This window comes from Choloepus didactylus, chromosome 12 (assembly GCF_015220235.1).
Source record: "Choloepus didactylus isolate mChoDid1 chromosome 12, mChoDid1.pri, whole genome shotgun sequence".
NCBI classification, from domain to species: domain Eukaryota; kingdom Metazoa; phylum Chordata; class Mammalia; order Pilosa; family Megalonychidae; genus Choloepus; species Choloepus didactylus.
In genome coordinates, this window is record NC_051318.1 from 80,820,170 (window position 1) to 80,838,817 (window position 18,648).

The 18,648-nt window shown below is 37.9% G+C and overlaps 1 non-coding gene across 1 annotated transcript; it reads left to right on the forward strand.

Annotated features, from left to right (window-relative positions):
* Positions 1–18,336: 18,336 nt before the first annotated feature.
* On the forward strand, positions 18,337–18,443 carry LOC119507511. Its single transcript, XR_005211269.1, has one exon. It is a non-coding gene; the product is annotated as a U6 spliceosomal RNA (small nuclear RNA).
* The last annotated feature ends 205 nt before the right edge of the window (positions 18,444–18,648 follow it).

An 18,648-nucleotide genomic window follows, 5' to 3' on the forward strand; every position in this document is an offset into this window, starting at 1 on the left:
AGCTCTCTGAGCCCCATTTGTTGAATAGACTGTTATGTCTCAGTTCAGTGGTTTTGGCTTAGGATGACTATTAAAAAATAGAACAGAAAGTAACAAGTGCTGACAAGGATGCAAACAAATTGGAGCCCTTATACATTGCTGGTGGGATTGTGAAATAGTGTAGCCAATGTGGAAATCAGTTTGTCAGCTTCTCAGGAATTTCAATGTAGAATTACCACAAAGCCCAGCAATCCTAGTTCTGGGTATATGCCTGAAAGAATTGAAAGCTGGCATCTGAGCAGATGTTTTAACCCCAGTGTTCCTAGCAGTATTGTTCACAATAACCAAAAGGTGGAAGCAACCCATGTGTCCATCAACAGATAAATGAGAGAACAAAATGTGCTACATACATAAGAGTATTATTTATCCATAAAAAGTAATGAAGTTCTGATACATGCAACAACATGGATGAACCTTGAAAACATCACATTAAGTGAAATAAGCCCAACACAAAAGGACAAGTATTGTATGAACTCACTTAGATGAAATCCTAGTATATGCAAATTTGAAGAACCAGAAATTAGGTTATAGATTGCCAGGGGCTAGATGGGGACAGGTAGACTGGGGAGTTATTGCTTAATGGGTGCAGAGTTTGTGTTTGAGATGATGACAAAGTTTGGGTAATGGATATTGGTGATGGTAGCACAATATTGTGAATGTAATTAATGGCAATTAATTGTATACTTGAAAAAAGTGGTTAAAATGGGGAAAATAAAAGCAATAAAACACTTTTGCCATTTTAGTATTATCCGTTTTTTATCACCCTTTTTATTTGGATATTTCTATATTAGTTGTACATAACCAGACATTTTGCCGCTCCATTGGACCTACCTTAGCTAAATTATTCCCATTTATAATTTTCTTGGTGTTAAGAATTGAATTGTGGCCCCCATAAGGACATGTTCAAGTCCTACCCATGGCCCTGTGAATGTGAACTTACTTGTAAATAGGATCTTTGAAGATATTATTAATTAAGATGAGATCAAAATTGATTAGGGTGGTCCCTAATATAATATGACTGGTGTCCTTATAAGACGAGGAAATTGGACACAGACAGAGAGTCAGAGATCAGTAGAGAAATGATACAGCCATGTGATGGGAGCAGAGGTTGAGGTATGTCGCCATTAGCCAAGGAATACGATGGATTGCCCACTAGCCACCAAAAACCAGGGGGAGGGGCATGGAATGTATTATGCCCTTTAAGAGGCAGCATGGCCTTGCCAACAACTTGATTTCAGATTTCTGGTCTCCAGAACTGAAATACAAGAAGTTTCTGTTGTTTCAAGTCAATTAGTCTGTGGTGCTTTGGTATGGCAGCCCTGGAAACTAAGACACATGATACTTATACCAGCCAAACAGTTCTTAGTGTCTCCTCTTGTCTGTTTTTATTTTCTACTGGGTTTTGAATGCAGGCAGTTCCTCAGCACAGAGGTCTTTTTGGCGTTTTGCAGGAGCATGTGAAAGGACAGATGACAGTTGGATGCTTAAGCAGCTGCTTGCTGGCAAATGGAAAGGGGCCTCTTAAGTGTGTGGGCAGAAGGACACAGTGGTGCACAACCTGAAGCAGTGAGTCATAGCTCTGGAACCCTGGGACATGTCAACAAAACCCACTGCAGCAGCAAATCAGGGCCTCATGTAAAAATTCAAAATAGCAGCTGAGTTAACTGTCTCTGAAGGCAATTATTTTTAAAACAAGACATATTAACTGCCTAGTTTGCAATTGAGTATACAGTCTTCTGCTCTCCAGTGTAGCAATGCTTGCTGGTTAAGAATCAGTTTCTTTAATTCCAACAGTAAAATTTAATTCAAAAGAACTTATATCTGAAACTTTGCATCCACTGAAAGTTTAAAAAAGATGTTTAATTTATAGTGTAAAAAACTCTTACTTTCAGTACATTAGTAACTGAACATCTATAGAGTGATTTTATTGCCTTGGAGAAGATTTGCAGGAAGATTGGGAAAATCCTTGCAGGCACCCAACTCTATGGAATAACTGGTTCAAATATATCAATAGTCAGATGAAAGTCACGTTGAGTGCATATGAGCTCAGATACTAAGAAATTTGGCTTCTGGAATTATATGTAAATGTTCGGGGCTAAAATCTCAGGATCAGTGTTTGAGATTTAAGACTTCAGAAACCCTTTATGTTTCCTATGTTCTTACCGGACTAACATCTATTTATTTACGCCAACAAACATTTATTGAGTATCAACTTTGTGTACAGCAGCGTGCTAAGCATTTAGAGGGATTGTAAAATAAACAACACTAAGTTTCTCAAGGTGCTAATACTCTATTAGAAGATAAAAACACATCAATATAGTGTGGTATAAACATAACAGTGGTACAAATTAAAATCCCACATTTTGGTGGGTAAACAGGGGAGCAGTGTTTGGAACAAAAGAGAGCTGCAAAAGTGAATTAAAGTGTCATCTCTGTTAGAGGGCCCAGAACCATTTGGAGAGTGTCATGACTGTCCTGATTATCAGGAGAAGATACGAAAGTGCCTCTTATTCCATGAGACTTTCTGCTGTGCACCATGCAACAAATGGTGGCAGAGTCTAGGATTAGGTCAACATACAAGAAGTGTTCAATTTCCAGAAAGCTTCAGAGTTCTTCAGTAGCCTGATGAAATCCCTTTTAATGATGGTGTCTGTTAATGGAGAACTCAAAGCAGAGACAGATGCAATAAGTTATAGGTAGAACCTGAGGAAATCTAGGGAACTCAGGGTATTTTTGCTGGACCTGGGATGTTCCCACTACAGGCTCACAGACAAGTTGCTCTGCTTTATCAGTATCCCTGGGTATTCAGAACGGACCTGAGAATTCTGCTTTGTGGAGACTGAACACAAATCTTAGGTTTGTTGATGCTACAGAGATTTGAGGACTGCCAGAACTAGGAGCTTATGATCTGTCAGTTCAGGTGAATGGCTGGAACCCCTTGGAGACATGAGCATCCTGATCTCCAACGTGATCTAGGTAGACCATCTTCCATTCACCACTCCACTACCAAATGTTGCAGGCATCCTGAACTTTTTGTTTTATGTAAACTTCAGCTCAATAAATATTGATAAGCACATAATTTAACTTTAAAATTGTTATAACATTTCAGAATAAATCTTTCATCTATCATCAATAACATCATCTATATCTGTCATATCTGTCTGTTATCTAACATCTATCTAAACATCCATCCATTTATCTCTCTATCATGATCTACCTATATAATGCAGTTAATCTTTGCACAATGGTTCTATTATATCCTTAAAGATAAATTACTAGACTTGGAGAGGAAAGGGACATTTACATTTTTGATACCTACCATCCAATATCTCTATAAAATTTTTTTATCCATTTATATTCCAGTCAGCACTGTCTTAGAGTGACTTGTTATCTGCATCTTCACAGCCACTAGGGATTTTTTTTTTTCTGTCTTTTTAATCTTGGATGATTTGTTAGGTAGAGATACTTTATCACTCATAGTTTTAGGTTGCATTACTCTGCATTAGCTAGTAGCTTCGAATGTCTTTCATGTTTTTATTGGCTATTTATAATTTTTTTTGTGAATGGTTCATAACTTTACTCATTTTTCTACTGGAGTTTTTCATATTTACCTATAGATTTATAAAAGCACTTTATATAATAGAGATATTAACTCTGTCAAATGTATGCATTTATTCAACAAATATCTGTAGAGTGATTTCTTGGTTCTAGGCACTTTGATTATGGCATTCTTTTTATTATTTAGATATTTTGTTTTTTATTTTATTGTAGAAGCATCTACAAATCCTTTCGTTTTGACTTTGCTGTCATGCTATGATAGTTAATCTCCCACTCAAAATTACGTATATGAGTAAAACTAAGTTTATTTTCTCATATTTTTACAAAAGTATTTACTTAGATATTATATATTTATATTTTTAATCCATCTGGAATTTATTTTGATTGGGTGTGAAATAGAAATTCAACATGTTTATCCCAATGACTACACAGTTATCTTAATTCTTTTTATTTACCTCAAAATATTGTCAATATATAATAATAGAAAATGTTATCTTGTTATACATTTGCTTCCTATATGTATTTGCTTCCTATTTGTACTCTTTAGGGCATCTATCACTTTTATCCATCCATGTATCCATCCAGATGTCTATTCCTCAGTAGTATTTGATATTATTTTTTGGGGATTGAATCATGTCCTCCATAGATGACATGTTGAAGCCTTAACCTGCATTTCTGTGGATGTGAAGTCATTTGTAAATAGGACATCTGAAGATGTTATTGTTTATTAAGGTGTGGTCTCATTCGTGAGTAGAATCTTCAAAAATCCTTTTAGGTGAGGGCACATTGAATCAGGTAAGCCTTAACCCATGTGGCTGAAGTCCTTATAAGAAGATGAAATCAAGATGGAGACCCAGGTGACTGAGCAGGAGAAATAGAATCCAGAAGGAGAAGCCATATAAGGGAAGCAGAGTTGTAAGCCAAGGGACCCCAAGGACTGCAGCAAGCCAGCACCAAATGCCATAGCTCCAGAAGAGATCATGGCCTGTAGAGAGAGTAATTTTTAATTTCTAGCCTCCAAAACCATGAGACAATAAATTTCTGTTGTTTAAACCCACCCATTTTGTGGTATTTGTAATAGAACGCAGGCAAACCAAGACATTAGGCTAGGTTTTTTTTTTTTTTTTTTAATAATACTAGTTTATTCAAAAATTAACTCTTGGATTTTTCTATCTAGTTTCTGATTTTATCTTTTATAATTAATGAATTTATTTCATGCAATTCTTCGCATTTGGAGGTGAGAGTAAACATTCACAAATATTCAGAATATGCAATTGCCTTTTGTGGGACTGCATCAGTGTTCAACAAGATTTAAGGCCCCTTCCTGAAGGAGGATTGTACTTCCCTGCCCTGTGAAATATAGATGTGGTCACGCGACTTGTTTTGGCCAGTGAAATGTGAGAAGAATGCGTTTATTCTGGTTGAAAGCTTTATGAGCTAGCTCACACCTTGCCATGTTCTCTTTGTCCCTTGGTCATGACAACCAGCAATGTTTTAAAAGGCTATTCTGTCATCCTGGATCCCAAAGTGAAGATAATGTGATATGGAACAAAAATTCAGGCAACATCAACATGCAGTCCCAGAGAGAAATAAACATTTGCTGTCATAAGCCACTGAGATTTGGGGTTTGTTTCTTTCAACAGCATAACCCAAACAAATACAACGAAGAGAACTTGAAGAGCCAAGTTAACAATGTAAAAAGTTAAATTTCTAAGAGTTTTTTTTTATTATTAAGTTGTTACATTATTGGGCAGCAATTTGGAGTAGATTTTAAAATATCAACTTCTGAATTAGAGAGACATAGATTTAATTCCTTGCTTAGTTACTTACTGGATGTGTGATCTTGAAAACAGTACTTCTATAAGATTTATTTCCTCATTTATAAAATGGAGATAATAATTCCTATATTATAAAGTCTTGATTTAAAGAATTTAATACAATGAAATATATAAAGTCCCTGGCATATGGTAAATGCTTAGGAAATGGAAGTTACAACCCTGTTGACTTTACTGACGGAACATTAAGATGATTCAGCACTTGGCAAGTGTCTTTTTCCTTATATTCTTCTGTACTTGATCTATACAGGTCATTGGGCTTCTTGGAATTATTTGGCTATTGAGATATTACTTTGGTAATTTTCAAAAACCATAGTATTTGCTAGAATTGTTCTTTAATTTTGTGTTTGTTTGGCTTTTAATTTTAGAACCAGTTATTTTTCCGTATCCTTTCACATAGGATATTAACTATTATACTATGGACTATCTTGAAGTTTATGATTTCTTCACATTTTATATTCCTTCCTTTTTTCTTAATGATTTAAAAAAAATGTTTACATAGTGAAGTCATTGCTTCCAAAGTCATCAGCAGATAAAGATAAGGAAACATACAGTTTACTGGATACTTAAACGAAAAACCTTTCAGTAGTATCTGTGAAAGAAAGACTTTGATAAACTATCAAAGGTTACTTTGATTTTCTCGGAGCAAACAGAATAAAGACCATCTTAATTCATTTTTTTTTTTTTTAAATTGGTATTGCTGCCTATCCAATTACCACAAAGTTAGCAAATTAACACAATATTCATGTAGTATCTCTTAGTTTCCATGGGTCAGGAGTCTGGCATGGTTCAAATGGATCCTCTGCTCAGAGTCTCACAAGGCATCATCCAGGGAGGCAATGTCATCTGGAGCTCAGAGTCCCCTTCCAGGCTGTTGTGGTTGGCAGAGTCCAATGTTTTGTGGCTATAGCATTGAGGCTTTTAGCTTCTAGCGGCTCCTTCCAATTTTTTGCCTTGTGGGTTTCTCCACAGGCAGTTTACATCATAGCAGCTTGCTTCTTCAAGGCCAACAAGAATGTCTCTCTCCCTAGTCTGCAAAGGAGGAGTCTTATATAACATAACTGAATCAAGAAAGTGACATTTCATCACCTTTGTCATCATAATCAGAAGAAGTCCCACCCACACTCAATGGAAGGGCTTGAGTCACTGGGGGTGGGGTTCGGGTTGGGGTGGCATACTACATTAGTATTTTAGTAAAACAGTTTTGAAATAAAGGACAATACATGTAGATTAAAGAAACCTCTGCTTTATCCTGAAGTCTGGTTGTAAACTTCTAGAATATTTTAATTTGTCATAGAGATTAGCATGTGAAAAGTCATCAGAGAACTAGAGCTCAAAATGCTTATAAATCAGAATTATACCTCTTGACATTTCCCTAACTATACATGTATAGAATTGGTTGCATTATAATATTTGCGTGAATATGCTCAGTGACAAATGAAAAATCACATATATACATATGCATATAATATATATATAATATATATCTTCATTCCCCTTGAACAATATCTTTCTTGAATGGCAATATATATTTAGGAAGGAGTTGGTTGTGTTTAATGTTTTAATGAAGGTTCATTGTTATGCTATAGAATTTTGTTTCTTTCAAAATAAATATCTCGTGCTATTTTAGTACATCTAGGAAAGGAAACTAATTCCATTTAGCTATCACTTCCCAGGTTATAGGAAATATATTTTGTGAGCAGATTTTGCACAATTAATATTTCTTAAATTACTCATGTAAATAGCATGGATTTACATTTATGCATATTATAGAGGTCTGCTGACAAGATCAACAAACCCTTCAAGACATGTATATAATGTGATCATTATAAATTACCTTTCAAAACAAAGGTTATACTCTATTATAATTTACCCTGATCTCCAGGGATGGTTTTTCTTATATTTCAATATTCCTTATTAGTTTCTTAAGCAAATGAATATTATTAAACATTTTTCCAAACTTTAAATTTTGAACTTAGGGTTTGCTTTTAAACAAGCTCTAACAATTGTCTTGAATGATAGTATATAATTTTGTCTGTTGATGTTTGAGAATAGTGGATAAAATTCTTATAGGAATAAGATTGCTAGTAGTTTCTCCCTCCTTTATTTATTTCCATGAGAAATGGTTTGAAGCATAATGATGAGTACAGAGAATGATGTATTTGTGACTGTGAGAAAATATGGTGGCGCTAATGCACTTAAAACTCTTTGCATTGACCTTCAACTATGATTTCCAATAAAAATAGTAGTTATCTTCTTTAGTCCTTTGCTAACATGGAGTATGCAATTTCATTATTTAAAAAGCTGCTCTGTGATCACACGCCTTGGTAGCATTTAAATAGTTTCAAAGCAGTGTTCTGTTTCTTGAAAGTCAAACAACATTCTTCTACAGATGGGACAGTCAAGAGTTTTGTACTGTATCGAGAAGTAACAGGTGAGGTTACAGTGACAAAATCATTGACAAAAAATGTGACTTGCTAAAATCATACATATGTGTTTTTTTTTTAATGCAAAGTAAAATCTCTGAAAATTAAAGATATATGTATCTGAGTCTTTTCCTTTTAATGCTACTTTTCTTTCAAGAGGGTAATACTTGGACAGTTTATAACTCCTAGTTGTTTCCTTTTTTTTTTTTAAGGATCACTTTTTTTCATTTTGTATCAGCCTTCCTGCTATTCATCATTTAGAACCATAATCTATCTTATTGTACCATCCCAACTTTCCCCAAGGCAATCTATAGTCACTGTCAGGAGAAAGAGTTTGGAGCCTCCAAGATTTGTGTTTACCTCCAACCTTGCACTTGGAAGGTCTGCAAACTCTGGGTTTGTCACCACCCTGGGCCACCAGTCACTGGTACTGAAATCACCTAGGAATGAAGGGGTTTAGTCTTTGGGGCCATTCGGTTTAGTGTCCATGCTTATCCAAGAATCTTTTGAAACTGAAGTCATCATATTTTCAATCTCAATTTTCATCTGTCATCAAGCTTTTTGACTCTCAGTCTTCCTCTCATCCCAAATCCCACCATCATTCTGAGTAATTTCATCATCCACATTAGAGGACGCATCCAATACTAGACTGCTCATTTAGTTTACTTCTCTATCTCCAGTGACGTGCAGTTCAGTTTGCTTCAGGCACTCATTCCCACTTGTTATTATCTGAAACTGCTCCTCTCCCAAAAGCACTGATTGGAACACTCCACTTTCTGTCACCTCTTTTCCTTCCAGTCTACTTTCCCCCACTTCTGCAATTACCACACTACCACATCTGGACCTCCACACTCACTGATATTTTTATTTTCCCCAATAAAATAACTCCTTCTTCATCTTCCTTTCTTTATCTTCCTTCTTAATCCTACTTTCAGTAATAATCATGCCAGTACCCCAGACTTTCATACCCCTCTGTCATTTCTTACACCCACTGGGAAGCTCCAAGCCAGGATAAATCCTGGTGTCTTCTTTCTTCATTCATACCCTAGTGTGGTGGATTGAACTGAGTTCCCTGGTTTGGGCATGCTCTTAGTCTTGGTTTATATTCTGGTGGGTGTGGACTCATTGTAAATAAGATCTCTTCAAGATGTTACTTCTGTTAAGATCTAGCCCAACTGAATCAGGTTAGGTTTTAATCCAGATTATTGGAGTGCTTTATAAGCAAAGGAAATTGGACACAAGCCACTGGGAGCAGCCAGAAGCTGGAGATCAGTGGAATCCAGAAGAGAAGGGAGAAGATGCCATACTGTGCCTTGCTATGAAACACAAAAGCCGAGGACCAAGGATCACTGGTAGCCAGCCCTGGTGCTTTCTGGGAGAAAACATTGACTTGCTGATGACTCAATTTTGGACTTTTCCTAGCCTCAAACTTGTGAACAAGTATATTCTCATTGTTTAAGCCAACACATTGTATGGTATTTGTTTTATCAGCTGGGAAACTAAAACTTGAGTATCTGAGTCCTGGTGGAAGGCACACCAGAGGGAAGGTTAGTATCACTATAAATTCATGATCAACAACCTCAGATGAGTTCTAATTCTTGCCCGGAAATTCATCATACATTATTTCAAGTCTTCTCCACTATTATTAAACCTCACACCCCCCACCTTTCCTCTCTTTCTGTCAAGAGAAAAAGTCATTTTCCAGTTTACACAAAATGTCAGAAGTCATAGCTCAATATCCTGCTACCAAACATACCAGTCTACCTCCATTTGTTCCCACTCTCTCATCTTTCACTTTTTTTACAATAGAGAAGTCCCCTGACCAGACTCTCTGTTTGTGACTTTGGTCCCCTTTTTACTATCCTACCTTCTCAGGAACCTCTCAATATCAATAACCCCCTCTCCTCTCCTCCCCTTCCCCCTCCTTCCTCTCTAATATATATATATATATATATACATATATATATACACGCTTAAACTAAATGAGGGTGGGATTTAACCCAGTATGGCTGAAGTCCTGATAATCAAAGGAAAATGGGCACAGACAGAGAAGCCATGGGGAATAGCCAGAAGCTGGAAGTTAATAGAACACGGAAGAGAAAGGAGAAGATGCTACCATGTGCATTGCCATATGACAGAGAAGCCGAGGAACCCCAAGATTGTTGACAATCCAGAAGATATAGACCCTGGGAAGAAGCAAGTCTTCTAGTCTCTGAACTGTGAGCCAATAAATTCCTGTTGTTAAGCCAACCTCTTGTATGGTATTTCTTTTAGCAGCCAGGAAACTAAAACGTTACCCTTATCTTTTGCCTAGAATATGAAATTGTCTAATAGTGGGTTTCTGCACATCCTGTCCTTCTCCCTCTGCTATATTGTTACCACTGAAGCCAGACTTTTAAAAATATCAAACATGAGACTCTCCTCAAGCTTAAAAATTTTCAATGATATCCCGTTGGTCTTAGGAAAAAAACAGAGCAAAGTCCTTAAAATGGCCTGTAAGGCCCTGATAGTCTGGCCCCTTCCTACTTCTGCAGCTTTATCTCATGCTTGGTCCCTATTTTCTAACTACATTGACCTTGTATCCTGGGATGTGTCTGTTCATCCCCACAGGGATGTATCATACACTGTTTTCCTCAGTCAGGAACATTCCCTTTTTCTGCCTCTTTGTGTGTTAGCGCTTATTTATCTTTAATATCATAGCCCAAGTATTTCTTTTTTTTTTTTTTTTTTTTTAGAAATCTTCACCTGATTCCCAGTATAAATCAGACATGTATGATATATTCCCTCACAGAATTGTGGGGCTTTTTTTTCCTTCAGTACACTTAGATCGATTTATAATTACGTGTCATCAGTATGATTATTTGATTTACATCTAACTCCCCCGCTAAACTTCAAGCTCACTGAAAATAGGGACTGTGTACTTTTTGCTCACCATTTGTATCACCAACACTTAGTACAATAGCTATCACATTATAAACACTCTATAAATATTTTTGCAATCAATAAATTAATCTTAATCTTGACAGATTTTGCAAACCAGAAGGGCAGCCCCTTAAAGTGAATTTGGAAGGAATGCTTGGCTGGCCAGGTAAAAGTAGTTACTAAATTCAGTTCCTGATGTGAAATGATTTTTGCTTTTTCTACTTTGTTCCAACATATCAATGACTACTAAGGTTGGGTCTATATTGGTAATTTTTAACTAGGTAAAAGCAATGCAGAATTACTGGGGAAGTTTTACAAAATACCTGTTCTTACCCTCTCTGGACCTCTAAGGCATAACATAATCTTGTTATGACTTGGAGAGAGATGGGGGATAGGGATATGTGCATTTGTACTTTGAAAACTGCTCTCCAAATAGGCATGATATAGCCTCCAGAACGATAAGAACCAAAGGTGTGCATTTCAATCAAGTATTTGTATGCCAGAAACTGACAAATCCATTGATTTAGTAGGATTAATGAGAAATCTGTGTGTCAAGGAATAAAATACTTTTAAAATAACTGTGGTAGTTACATACCTGGCTAAAACATGTTCTTAATCATAATCTGCTTTCCTATTGGTGTGAACCCATTTATAAATAGGAACTTTTGGAAGTGTTGTTTTTGGTTAAGTTATGGCCAAATGAATCAGGATGGGCCTTAATCCATATTACTGGAGGCCTTTCAAAGAGGAGCCAGAGGAGCCAGAAGTCCACGGAGAACAGAAGAGCAGACACAGGAAAATGAGATCATCATGTGACGGAAGGCAGAAATGCAGTCAAGAACCCCAAGGATTGCAGCAAGCCAGCATAAGAAAGCTACAGATTTTGGGGAGAAAGCATGGATTTTGGACTTCTAGTTTCCAAAAATCTGAGCTAATAAATGCTCGTGTTTTAAGCCAACCCATTGTGTAGTAATTGTCATGGCATCCTGGCAAACTGAGATAGTTTTGGTATCAGAAAGTAGGGTGCTGCTATTACAAATACCTGAAAATGTGGATATGGCTTTGGAATTGGGTAATAGGTCGAGGCTGGAAGAATTTGGGGGCACTTGGTAGAAAAAGCCTAGATTTCTTTGAAAGACTGTCAGTAGAGATACAGATATTAAAGGCATATCTAGTGTGGGCTCAGAAATAAGTGGGAGCTATAGAGAAAGTTCTGTCATCTTTGAGAATATGTAATTAGTCATGAGCAGAATATTGGTAGAAATATGGACATTAAAGTTACTTCCAGTGAGCCCTTGGAAGGAAATGATGAATGTGTTGTTGGAAAGTAGAAAAAGGCAATCCTTGTTATGAAGTGGCAGAAAACTTGGTGAAATTGTTTTCTGATGTTGGATGGAAGGTAGAACTTGTAATGAGAAACTTGTAAGCTGAGGAATTTTCCAAGCTATCTGTTGAAGGTGAAGCCTGATTTCTCCTTGCTGCTTATAGTAAAATGAGAGAGGAGAGGGATAAACTAAGGACTGAGCTGTTAAGCAACTGCCCTAATGCTTAGAGGGGCTGGGCCTTCTGCCCCAATGTTTGGGGAGAGTATGGCTGCCACCCCAATGCCCAGAGAGGGTGGGATCTATGACTAGCATTCAGGGAGTGTGCAGTCCCATCCCAGTGCTTGGAAAGGGTGGGTCCAACACTCCAATTTTCAGGCTGGGAGTGAACTCCACTCTAGTTCTTGAAGAGGGTGGGATTTGGGCCATGGCAGTTGGGAAGAACAAGACTGCTGCTGCCCACATGCTGGGAAATGGTGAGGCTGCCACTCCAGCAGCAGATCCAGAGGACAAAGCATTAATCTACCTATGACTCTCAGACCTTGGACTCTTCTAGGTTTTGGACTTGCTTGGGACCTGGGATCTCTGTTTTCCTTCCAGTTTCTCCCTTCTGGAATAGGCATGTCTATGCTATGCCTGCCCTGCTACTGTGTTTTGGAAGCAGATATAGCTTGTTTTCTAGGTTTCCCAGGTCAACACATACAACTGATTTTGATAAGCCTCTGTACTTAGAGTTGCTACTGAAATGACTTAAGACTTTTATATCATGTTGGGGTACATGTGGAAAGAACATGTCTTTTTAGGGTCCAGAAGATGGGCTGTGACAGATTGATTTATGTACTCTAGCAAAAACATGTTCGTATTCATAATCTACATTCCTGTGACTGTGAACCCATTTAAAAATAGGACATTTGGAAGATATTATAGTTAGTTAAGGTATGGCCAGTTGAATCAGTTGGGCCTTAATTTGTGTTACTGGAAGCTTTAAATAAAAGAAGGTCACAGAGGTGCCAGAAGCCAGAAAGACGTCAACGGAAACTGGAAGTGCAGGCACGAGGAGAGAGAGAGCAACATGTGACCAGGGACAGAGTTGCAAGCCAAGGAACACCAAGGATTGTAGCAAGCCTGCTCTAAAAAGCAACAGACTTTAGAGAGAAATCATGGTTTTATGAATGCCTTGATTTTGGACTTCTAGCCTCCAAAAATATGAGCTAAAAATGCTTGTTGTTTAAGCCAACCCATCATGTGGTATTTGTCATCACTGATGACAAATTAAAACAATGACTATTTGGGAATCTGAATCAAATCAGTTGGATGGCAAATGATTGCTAAGTTCAACTACTCGAAACCATTAAATTAGCACAGATATGTGTATCATCACCTTTTATTCAGCCATTTACTTGTTAGTTCATTTCCTGAAGACATGCAAAGTACTAGAGTTTGTGTTAAGAACTGGGGATATAAACTGAATGAGCCCTGTTCTCTGGCTTTACAAAATTAGGAGTCCAGGTGGAAGGAATTCTCAGCATCAGAAGCTGATCGTATCAGTATGTCCCTTTTGCATACATTATGGTAATTTTACACAGGACATTTTGAGGCCTGGGTGAGAAGCAAAATCTCAAGCAGCATTAGCATGTTTGGGACATGGGTGTTAGGGAAGTCTTCCTGAAGAAAATGAGTCCTCAACAGAATCCTAAAGATTGTAGAGATGTTAATTAGAGTCAGAGAGATGGGCAGAGGGTTTCTCAGTCAGCAGCTGTGTCAGAGACATGGAGGTGAGAAGTGTACTGGAGTGTGCAGGGACCTGCACCCAGTCCATCACGCTGCAGCATTCAGCAAGAGTCAGGGCGTGGTGAGTCAAAGCCGATGATGCAAACATGGACCTGGCCATTGGCAGCCACGTGCTCCATCCTAAAAAGCTTTATATGAAAAATGTTGTCAAACCACTTATAGGTTTTCAGTTTCTGATTCTCAACCAGTGGGATAGTGTGGGGATGTTGATAGGAGAAGTTGTTTTAGAATTACTTGGAGGATTTCTTCAAATTCCCCATATCTCCACACATCTAGAAGGTTCTGATTATACATTCTACAAGGAGGGTATCACCTTTTGCTGCTCTGCTAGCTAGGAATCATTATTGGAATAGGTGGAGAAGTGCTCTATCATTGGATTACTGCTGTGGTGAAAAAATTATTAGACTTTGGGAACCACTTCTTTAATATTATCCCTCCAGTGCCTCAGTGGGGATGGATTTGAGGAAGTAGAGGAATCACCATTTTGTTCCAGAGATATTTGTTGAGGGTTTCAATAACCAGGTAATATGTAGCTACTGGGATACAGGCATGATCATGATAGATTTTGTATCTGCCTCCATGAAGCATGTATTCTTAAGAGGAGATAGATAACAAGCCAATGAATTAATGTAAATAAAATAAAATTATGCGTTGCATAAGTACAATTCAAGGAATAAACAGGGTCCTGTTACTGAGAGCAAGGAGGGAGATGGGAGAATTTCTTATGAAAGATCTTTTGGAAGAGGAAACATCTAATCTTAGAACTGAAGGAAAAGAGGCGGTCATCCACATAAAGTTCCAAGGCAAAATGTGTTAGGTAGAAAAAACAGCAAACTCCCAAACCAGCAATGGGAAAGCACTTGTTGTACTCTAAGACCTGAAAGACCCCTGTGGTATAGAGAGCTGCGATAAGAGACCCACAGAGCAAGTGTCATGCACTGAGGTGGAGAGGAGATCGGGGGCAAAGTCATTCAGGACTTCATTCCAGGAGATGAGTTTGTACTAAGTTCTAAGTATAAGGTGCAGCTACAAAATAGTTTCAAGTGCTTGAGTAGAATGCCACTTTTGTTGCTGTGTGAATGATTTATAGGGCCAGGAGTAAAAGAACAGAGGTCAGCAATAGGATTATTTAGCATTCTAGGAAAATGAGGGTAGTGACTTGTGCTGCAGTGGGGACATTGGCTATGAACTGGTGTGGGATTCATATTAAATATTGAGTTGTCACTATGGTTTCTCTGATATGTGAGAAAGGGGTTGGTAGTTACTCATTGGATAATCTTTTGAATCAGTGAGTGAATAATACAGTATAGGGAAAAGATGTTTGTATTTATTAACCAGTGTGTGGTGGTGTCGTTTATTGAGATAAGGAGGTCCAATAATGACCAGATATGGGAAATATCATGAGAAAAATTTGGGGCCTTTTAAATTTGAGATGCCACATGAAGTGGGTGTAGCAAGATGGCAGTTGGTTAGGTTTTTATGTATACATTAGGCAAGGAGGGTAGTGAAGACAGGGCTGATCGTAATAATTTGGTAAAGTTTGTACATTAGAGGTCATGAAGAACCTGAAGATAGTCATACTCAGTGAAATGAAACACATGAGCTTGAAAGACAGAAATGTGTGGTCTGAATGGGAAATTTCAAATTCTTTTGGAAGTGGCAGTTTTTTTGTGGATGACAAAATCCAGGATATTACCATAAGAGTAAATGCCTGAATTGGATTCTAGAAGAGAATGTTGTTTTAAGTGAGTAGATCTAAGAACTTCGAATCCAGAATGTGATGTTATTATTTTGATAATGACAACAGGAATGGCTATGGAAAGAAAGGTTGTGGGCCAGGAGCTAAAGTTTTTAGGGAAGGCAGAGGATTAATTGGGAAATCAGTAAGATGGCTAAATGGCTTGCACATCAATGGAGCAGGGTTTTACAGGAAAGAAGGAAGGGAATAAATGACTTGAGAGAAGCAGGAAGGCAGTAAGGACACTTACCCCATTTTATGTGTTTTACAGTCCTTGGCTGCTCAAGTAAATACAACCAAATAGGTCAATTTACCAATGGGAATTTATGAACTTACTGTTTTGATGCTAAAAGAAAGTCCAAATCAAGGCATCGTCAAGGCAGTGTTTCCTCTCAAGGACTGTGGCATTCTGGGACTGGCTGCCAGTGATCCTGGAGTCCTTAGCTTGTCACATGGTGGCATCTCCTAGTCTCTCCCTTTTCTTCTGAGTTCAGCTTCTTGCCTCCTATGGCTTTCTTTCTCTTTCAATTTCATTCTCTTATGAAGGACTCCAGTAATAGGTTAAGACACGTCCCGACTAAGGTATGTCACACCTTAACAGAAGTGGCCTCATCAAAATGTCCTACTTACAATGGGTCCACACCATAAGAATGGACTACACTTTCCAAACTTAGCTTGGAAATCTCCTCAGCTAAATATCCAAGTTCATAACTTTAAAGTTCTGCCTTCCATCTGACAATTTCACCAAGTTCTCTTCCACTTTAAAACAAGGATCGCCTTTCCTCCAGTTTCCAACAACACATCCATCATTTCCGTCATGGGCCTCCTCAGAAATAACTTTAGCATCCGTATTTCTACCAACAGTCTCTTCAAAGCAATCTAGGCTTTTTCTATCAAGCTCCTCACAATTCTTCCAGCTTCTACCCATGACCCAATTCCAAAGCCATTTCCATATTTTCGGTATTTGCAATATATGGTACCACATTCTCTTGGTACCAAAGTCTGTTTTAGTTTCCGAGGCTACTCAAGCAAATACCATGACATGAGTCAGGTTAAGCAATGGGAAATTACTAGCTTATGGTTTTGAGGCTAAAAGAAAGTCTAAATCAAGGAGTCATCAAGGTGATGCTTTCTCCCCGAAGACTGTCACATTCTGGGGCTGGCTGTTCACATGGCAAGGCACATGGCAACATCTCCTGAGCTCCCCTTTCTCTCCCTTCTTGCCTCCTGTGGCTTTCCCTTACTCTCTCTCTCTCTGTCTCTCTCTCTGTCTGAATTTCATTCTCTTATAAAGGACTCCAGTAATGGGATTAAGATCCATCCTAATTGAGGTGGGTCACACCTTAACTGAAGTAGTGTCATCAAAAGTTCCTACTAACAATGGTTTCACAACCTTGGAAATGGGTTAATTTTAAGAACATGTTTTTCTAGAGTACATCTCATCCAAACTGTGGATGAGAACTTCCTGAGATTGAGAGAAAAATCCTCCACTTAAAAGGATTAAGGGGAAATGTCCAAGGACATCCAAGTTAGAGTGAAGTCAAGGCATGGTAGGAATCATTCCAAGAAGAGAGTGAAGATTCAGGAGAGTTTGCTAACCCTAGGAGATGTGGGGCTATGGAGAAAATATTTTTATGTTTCCTCTTGGTTCGGGCTCTCTGAGCAAATTTCACTGAAGCTTCTGACCTGGACTAGAAGAAAAGCTTGGAAGTTAAATTATGACTGATTAAACATGAGAGACCAGAGAGATTCATCTCCCTGGAGGTATGTGTTTACGTGTGAAAGGAGGATGAGACCTGGAGCTATGGAGAAACCCCTATGTTGTAGAGGTGGATGCATTTGTTTTGCTTTTCTCCTGGGGAGTATGTTTACATTCCAAAAAGTGAGAACCCAGGATCCTTTCCATTACATTTCTGAAGTGTCTGCCTCAGATGGGGAGGGGTGCGGTTGCCTCTCTCTTCTGTATAAATACCCAAATCTATTTTTTAGGGATTCCTTGTTTATAATACAGACCTCTGTATCAGTCAGGGATCAGAGAAACAGATCCAAACATACCTACATACATACATACAAGATTTATTTTAAGGCATTGTCTCATGATTGTGGGGGCTGGCAAGTCTGGAAGCTCAGGAAGGAATTGAAATTACATCTTGAGGAAGAATTTCTTCTTCTCTTGGAAACCTCAGGTATTTGCTCTTAAGGCCTTTACCTAATTTGATGAGACCCACCCACATTATCAACAGTAATCTCCTTTTCTTAAAGTCAACTGGTTATAAGTGTTAATCAATGTACAAAATACTTTCACAGCAATATCTAGACTAGTGTTTGACCAAACAACTGTAGCCTAGCCAAGAGGGACACATAAGATTAACTGTCAAACTCCCCATCTCTAGGATGCCATTTGGCTTTCCTCGTATTGTCTTACTGTCTCAGGGTTAAGAATTGGGACACGAGAAACATGTTTATTATTTGCTCAAGTTAATAATAATAATTTGTTCTGCTCCAAAAACCTTGTGTTTGAATTCAGGATAAGAGTAATAAGGATATTAAAAACTTTAAAAGAATTTGTCAAAAAGGATGGGTGGTGAATTGTGCCAAATTTTGTCAGTATAAGGACAAGTCCTAGTGATAAAGGATGAATGAGGAGTCTTAATATTCCGGAGGTTACTTGAATATTTGCAGGAGACAAGCAAGAGAAAATGAGGGTGCTCACTTTGGCAGCTTATATACTTGAATTGGAACAATACAGAGAAGATTAACATGGCCCCTGCGCAAGGATGATACACAAATTCATGAAGCATTCAATGTTTTTTGGGTGTTCTTTTTTATTTTTATTTTTATTCTTATATTTATTTATTTATTTTTGGTGTAATGGAAATGTTCAGAAATTGATTGTGGTGATGAATGCACAACTATATGATGATACTGTGAACCGTTGATTACACACTTTGGATGATTGTCTGGTATGCGAATACATCTCAACAAAATTGCATTTAAAAAAGAGAAAATGAGGGTCT